Raw genomic sequence first — 8,146 nt, forward strand, 5'->3', positions numbered from 1 at the left:
TTGTTTAAGTTTGTTCTTATTTTGTTTATAACATATAACATATATTTATAACATATCTTTGTTAAAATTGTTATTTTGCTTATGATTGTCTTACTACATATTGCTGAAATCAAGATGTAATTTGCTGACTCAGCACAAGACACACATTCATGTGTTAAGAGTTATGATTTTAATATTTTTAGCTTTTCATCTTTTAGCTTTTAGATCCTTTAAAACTATTGCTGTTTAAATTGGTATTAATGTCTGATGTATTTTTCTTTGACTAGACTTCGTAGACTAGATATATTATCTGTGTTTAAGTACATAGTGCCCTGACCTGAAGGGGGGTACGTAAGCAATGACCTTTAAGATGTCTGAACAATGAAGTAATTAAGACCTGCTCATACACACACACACACACACACACACACACACACACAATAGACACAGATATCAAAATGATGTCACTCACTCACACACCCCCATATGCACATACACACATAGATATCAAACAGTGATGTCATTTCATCAGATAATATCCACATATAATAACCCTCTGTATTCCTGTCCAATTGGGGAACTTGCGAATAAAGATGTGAACTACATTGGGGTTCCTGTCTTTCTTTGCGACTGACCTCCAGAGCTCTGGGTGGCACGAGGGCGGTGGTCTCGAGACGTTGACCTTCTAACTGGGTTGAACCTAACAATTTGGGGGCTCGTCCGGGATGATACTTTCCAATCAGGTAAGGCGTCTCTTTTAATTGATTAGTTTGATTGGTTGGACTGCCTGGTTGGTAGTATCAGGAAAAAAAAAAACAGTTGTTTTTATTTGGTAATCCTCGTAGATTTTGTCTGCGGGACGATTTTATTGGTAATCCTCGTGTAAAGGCACGGGACGATGATAATCCTCGTGTGATCCTCATAGACTTTTGTTTACAGGATGTTTTTATTTTGGTGATCCTCGTAGAATTTGTTTACGGGATGTTCTTTGGAGCCACGGGAAGGTTATCCTCGTAATTTGTTTACGAGATGGTTATCCTCGTGAATAAGCTGTCACAGGAAGAGCACGCTTTATGAGTTAAACCCTTAATTAATCTCGAGACTGATTCCTTCGTGCCACCATGGGGGGAAAATTGTATTGTAATAAGGAGGTACTCAGACCCGATTCTGAAAAACCCACGGGATTGGATGAATTGCTGTGGTTTAGCATTCTACACAAATTCTAGACAATTTGGCCGGCTCAGTTTTGATTTATCCTCATTCAGGTATTTGCAATCTCTGGGAGCTGTGTAATGTATCTTTAATTCTTTTAGCATTTATATAAGGCATTACTGGATATGCACAAAATAATGAAACAACAAATCAGTACTCTGGACATGAACAGTTAGAACTGTGTTCCTGGTGTGCATAAATGTCAAACCTTTGATCAATCAAACCTGTATAACCAACTTCCAAATCCGTATTTCCCCTATAAAATCCTTAGAGGATGTAAATTAAAATGATTTACCTAAAATTTGAATGATAATTAACAATGATATATCCCAGGTACTTTTTATTCAATATTAATAATAATAAACTTTAAGAATGAATACAAGCTTCAATGTTTGACAAAAAAACACAAAGTGTAAATGTATGTGCTCTTTTATCATCGTGGGAATTGATTATAGCTCTAAATAAATATTGAAGTGTTTTTTTGTTAAAAAGAATCCGTATAACTTTATTTGTACGCCCGTATACTATGTTTATTGAATCAAATCCGTATAAAATACGGACATTCTGTATAAGTTGACATGGGTGTGCATTTTAATCTCAACGAAAGCTTTACTGAATCGATTCTTTAGAACAAACTCGTATGCGTGTGAATCAATTTACTCGATTCACTCTTGATTCTTGACTCAGAAACTACGGAAACCTTATTTGTATTCCTGTTTTCAAATTGTAAACAATAATCACACTCTCATGCTGCATGAAATTAAAGTATGAACTTTCCTCAACCCATTACGTGTGCATGAACTCAACAAATGCCGTTGATGCGTCTGTATCGATTCGCTCGATCGAGTCATTTATGTTTCGTCCCGAAAAAGATCCGAATCGTTTGTGAATCTCATCACTGTTAGAAATCCAAGAGAAGAGATCCTCTTCCCTTAACACAGAATGGAATCATCAGAGGAAAAATCTGCTTCTTAATCAATTAGTTTCAGCGTTTGGTGAGTAGATCATCTGTATTTTATTTTATATTCATTGTGTGTTGATAGTCCGAAACCTGTAACTGGAAAGTTATCAGGAAAGTCACGAGTGGTCTGCGAGGTGATCTCTGAACAGGTCCGCGAGCACTCTACAAGACTATTAATGTGTTTTAATAATTAATAGTGAAGCTATTAATGCAGTTTCATGTCTAGATCTTATAAATGATGAATACGAAGTTTTCAAAATTGTGACGAACTCCAGTTCCCATAATGCTTGTGAACTGGGCATGCGCACTGGATAAAAGAAAAAGCAGCTCTTTAGGGCAAAACTCTCGTCTCATCAGATTTGGGCCGTAATTCTGTGCGTTCAGACCTTAAATAATGAAATAACTGTACAAGCAAATACAACACAAAAACCATTTTAAAACATTCACTTAAATTAAACAGACATGGTAAAAACAGAAGAAATATATTTAAGGCTTAGAGTTTTATTAATTCAGCCAAGTCAAATATCACTTTCAGATTTGAAGATATTTATCAGGAATCATTTTTAAAATATTGAGTATTATACCACTTCCTGTTTAAAGGCATAATAAAAGGCATCAAATATATTCAGCCTACGTGTGAATGGAAATGCCGAAAAGTTTAATGTTTAACCTAATGTTTAATGTTGATCTAAAACATTTTAAAACTGCTCGTGTAGTGGTATTTTTATTAATCATATGTGATTCTAACCTTTAAATATACTTATGTTTCTAACGCGTTTTAGCGAATTGTGGACTTGTCTGGGAAGCATGAAATTAGTTCAACAGCGAGCTAACCCGCTCTTTACTTCATTTTTTGAATAATTGTCGTCATAATATTTAATATAAATATAATATTTTTGAATAATTGTTCCGTCTCTATAGTCTCTCTGTCTCTTTCTCAGTCAACATTGAGATAAGGCTCCCAGACTGTTACAGATAGCTATAATATAAATAACTCATGCAAGCATGGCAGGCAAGGACAGCCACAGAAATCTGCAATGGGCAGAGAAAATCATTATTTTTGGCACTTTCTCACAATAATGAATTTAATAAGTAATCTCTTTATATTACTAGGTAGATTCCATATACATAAAGTCAAAATGTCCAAGACAACCAATTCTCATTAATACTGTTAATTGAATTAAAAAATGTATTTCGAGTCTCTGTCACATATTGAATCCAACAAAAAGTGCTTATCAGCTATTCAACTTTATTCAGATTACATTCAGTGAAATTGTTTGTTATTTCAATTTGCCCTGTTTTTTATCTCCTTTTCTTTCTTTAAACTTATTGCTACTTATGAGGCTAAGCTTAAACATGTTCCTCCTAATTTCGAACTAGTGATATGAAATATTCTGATTAATTGTTTGCTGAGTTTTAAACCTCCATACTTTTGCCTTTAAAAACCACAGAGGATATGGAATGGATAGGCTTTTAATGTATTTAGTTAACCATAATTTTTTTCAGCAAGAAACAGTTAACAAACGTTTACTTGAATAACTTTTTGTTTATAAATCGGAGACTTGGGTTTATCTTTATTTAACCATTAAGGAAAAAAACTTCATAAATTATCATGATTATGATACATTGGCTTGTATAAGTATTCATTGTCCTTGAACCTTTCCACATTTTGTTGCACTGCAACCTGGAACTTAAATTGACATGAAACTACACAAAATATGATTTAATAAGCAGTACCTCTCTCTCTGGATGTCATCCTACAGTCTCTTCTTGAGCAAGGCGTGGTGAGACACTTTACACAAGATTTACGTAAGATTAATGAATTAATTGTTTCTTCTGTAATATCACAGGTTCCTGCTCATCATTGCTGTTTTCCATTAAATTAATTCTGTTCTGCCTTTTTCTGCCTTTTTTCCATGCACATGAGGAGATAGCGTTTGGACTCAAGGTTTCATTTGACTCTCCTGCTGTTTTTTTTTTCAGCTGTAATTCATAACGCGCTCTGTGACCCTCAGGACTCTGTGGTCTGTGTGTTCTGGTATCTGCTGAGTCACCAGAAATCTGCCAAGACACTGACACTTGCGCCTGCTCCAACATCTGGCACATAAGGGCTTTAAGGTTTCCAGAACCAAGCTGCAATATTGCATGGACACTTAAGTATATGAACTTTTGAAGTTTTGAACTTTCTCAAGGCTGTCATTCTAGACACAAAACACCCTGCAACTAAACATGCACTGATGTCTTTTCTGAGTCAGAAAATGGATCCCTGACTGCTCTTTATATGACAAGCTTCTCCGTTCCGCAATCTCTCATCACGATCCACTGCAACATCCTTTGACCTGGACTGACGCTATGGTGGTCGCTTATCACTCCCTCAGAAGCACCCTTTGTTCCGCCCCTGGGTTACCTGCTCACTTCAAGCCCTTCCACCTCTATGCCTGTGAACACCAAGGCACAGCCTCTGGGGAGCATGAGGGGGGGGGAAATGCATCATTGTGCATTTTTATCCAAAACATTAGACATTGTTGCTCAAGGCTTACCTGCGTGTCTGGGGGCTGTCTCCGCATGTGCTTTGATGGTTTTAGATGCGGAAAAGTTGGTTTTGTCTCACCCATTGATCTTGCACTCGTCACATCAAGTTAAACAGGTGTTGCAAAATTTATAGACCCATTAAATTAATTTATCAGTAATTTAATAGATAATTAAATTAACATATGACTATTTATTCTCTGTTCTACTAACAATCTCGAAATTTGTGTCACATCCTGTAGGTCGCGCTCTCCCACGCCTCCTTAATTCTCAGGATGACACTTGGGATGACATTGATATTGTCTGTCTAAAAATCGTGCATACTACTAGTATCAGGTCTGATTTCTTCCCTCCAGCCCTCTAGGGATCTTTGTTGGTGGTTTTTGTTCTAAACCCTCAGACGGTTCTTGTTTTATAATTTATAATATTATCACACCTCTGTGGTTATTCTGTGTGTTCAATCAATATCAACCTGATATTCTGCATGAGACATACGCTCTTCCTTTCTCATTTGATTTTTGTCATCTTGATTGTGGACAAATTCTCTAAATGGGTAGAAGTTTTTTCCTGTTTTCGAGAGAACACGAAGGTAGTTACTCGTTTTAATACCTAGTTATAATAATAATAATGATACATTTTATTTATAAGTGCCTTTCAAGGTACCCAAGGACACTGGACAGTAAAAAAGAAAAACAAACAATAAAAGCAGAACAATAAAATAACAACAATAAAATAATAAGAAATCAATAATAATAATTATTGTTATATTTATGGGGTTTCAAATACCATAGACTCAGACAAAGGTACCCCTTTTCACCTCAAAAGTCACACACTTACTTTGTAAGTATCTCTAAACTAAACTGGTGTTTTCACATTCCTAAATCCTCTGGTATCGTAGAACGTACTAATCGAACATTGAAAGACAAATTAATTAAGGTCATGCAGGACACAGGTTTGGTTCTGTAATCCATAATTCATTCTGGCTGAAATTCGTGTGACACCAAGAAATTATTCTCCCCTGGAAGAAGGGATCTCTGGCTCCGGGTACCTCTGATTTGAAAATGCATATGGATGAGTATTCTGCAGCCCTTATAGATAAGTTGCATAAAATTTGTACTAAGGTCAATAATACAATATTATCTCCACCACACACCCCTTTCACGTGGGAGACAAGTGCTGGTGTGACTTTTTAAAGTAATGATTTGGACAATTGGGAAAACAATATAGTGGGCCTGCAGACATAGTCGCCATTACTTTTACTGCTGTTTTAACTGATCTTTTTCCACAGTGGATCCATGCCATGCGATTGAAGAAGGCTCCATAACAAAGTTGTGTTACAATGACAAGTTTGCTACTAACGTTTTCTGTGTCCCGAGAATCTCTGTTCTCTCTCTCTCTGTCTCTCTATTTCTGAGCTCTACACAGATTCGACTGAGAATCCTCAAGACGTTGTGAACAAAGAGGGGAAGAGATCTTGCGCCCCGTTTGGAACCAATCATCCTCACTACAACCATGACAGTCCTCATCACGGGTTTCGTGACTTCATTGTTGCTTGGGGCAGGGCTACCCGCCCGAGCCTTCGTGACTGCTTCATCTTTGCTCGGGGCAGGGTTACCCGCCCGAGCTGGACTTCGAGACAACATCTTCTGGACTAACTTCGCTAACTGGACTGCACAAGCGCACACCACACGGATGTGTTATGTCTTTCATCTGATGCCGTTTTCTACTATTATTACACATCTCTATGCTCTGAAACTCTGTATTCTTACAGGACTCTGTTCTCACTATAGGTCGATATGCCTTCTAATTTCATTTTCCCTCACTGTTTTAGAACAAATTACTCTGAAGGAAGTAGCGTGTTTTATAATTAAGAGGTTTTGAGTTTCTCTAAGCTCCGGTGAGGTGGGACGAGGGCTGATCGGGCATGCCCGCCCTCTGAGCACCAATATACGTCAAGAAGGGCAAAGATTAACTCAAGATTAATTCTCGATGTAATCACATATATGATCATGAGGTGATAATGATCAAATATGATCCTAGGATTTGATAATAGTGATACTATTATCAAAGGGGGGGATTGTTAGGTTTATATAAGTATTATTCTTGACCAAGAAGGCAGTAATTTATTAAAATGGTGACAAAATTAATGATTCAGTTAAAATGACCTTCTGTCTCGGCTGGACATTGTCTGGGAACATTTTGTTTATGTTTGATATGAAATGTGTATTATTGATCAGATATGTGTCTAAACAGCGCCTGGAGGTCTACATATGATGTCAGACACACCAACACACACTCACAACTGCATATCCAAGGATTGAATGTAGTTTTATAATTACAGAATATAACTTAGGATTGTTAAGACTTTATGATTCTAATGTTAAAGATTTTATGAGTTTAATCCTGAATCCTGTCCTCCGGTGAAGTAGCATTTCTTTGCTTTGCCAGACATATTCTTATTTTTCGTATGACTGTTTTGTTTAAGTTTGTTCTTATTTTGTTTATAACATATAACATATATTTATAACATATCTTTGTTAAAATTGTTTGTTATTTTGCTTATGATTGTCTTACTACATATTGCTGAAATCAAGATGTAATTTGCTGACTTAGCACAAGACACACATTCATGTGTTAAGAGTTATGATTTTAATATTTTTAGCTTTTCATCTTTTAGCTTTTAGATCCTTTAAAACTATTGCTGTTTAAATTGGTATTAATGTCTGATGTATTTTTCTTTGATTAGACTTCGTAGACTAGATATATTATCTGTGTTTAAGTACATAGTGCCCTGACCTGAAGGGGGGTACGTAAGCAATGACCTTTAAGATGTCTGAACAATGAAGTAATTAAGACCTGCTCATATACACACACACACACACACACACACACACACACACACACACACACACACACACACAATAGACACAGATATCAAAATGATGTCACTCACTCACACCCCCCCTATATGCACATACACACATAGATCAAACAGTGATGTCATTTCATCAGATAATATCCACATATATATCCACCCTCTGTATTCCTGTCCAATTGGGGAACTTGCGAATAAAGATGTGAACTACATTGGGGTTCCTGTCTTTCTTTGCGACTGACCTCCAGAGCTCTGGGTGGCACGAGGGCGGTGGTCTCGAGACGTTGACCTTCTAACTGGGTTGAACCTAACAAGCGATCACTGCATAATTGCTTGTGTGAGAGACACAAGGTTATTAAAGTGTAAACCACATACCATATTATACTTAAGATAAATTTTAAGTTGTTCTGTGAACAAGCTTTTTTAAATGACCTTTATCTCTGTGATTGGACTAAGGTAAATTTGATCCTAGAGCCCAAGATAGCATTGCAATATTTTAAACCATTATTGTTGGACATTATAAAAATCCAGCCACTGGGGGTGCATAAGCATACTCTTGGTGCCGGTCCCAAGCCCGGATAAATTGGAGA

At 36.6% G+C, this 8,146-nt stretch overlaps 1 long non-coding RNA gene across 1 annotated transcript; it reads left to right on the plus strand.

Annotated features, from left to right (window-relative positions):
- The first annotated feature begins 2,052 nt into the window (after positions 1-2,052).
- Positions 2,053-7,768, plus strand: LOC132886570 (uncharacterized). Its single transcript, XR_009654706.1, has 2 exons — positions 2,053-2,186; positions 4,136-7,768. It is a non-coding gene; the product is annotated as an uncharacterized LOC132886570 (long non-coding RNA).
- The last annotated feature ends 378 nt before the right edge of the window (positions 7,769-8,146 follow it).

Source organism: Neoarius graeffei, chromosome 5, assembly GCF_027579695.1.
Source record: "Neoarius graeffei isolate fNeoGra1 chromosome 5, fNeoGra1.pri, whole genome shotgun sequence".
Lineage (NCBI taxonomy): Eukaryota > Metazoa > Chordata > Actinopteri > Siluriformes > Ariidae > Neoarius > Neoarius graeffei.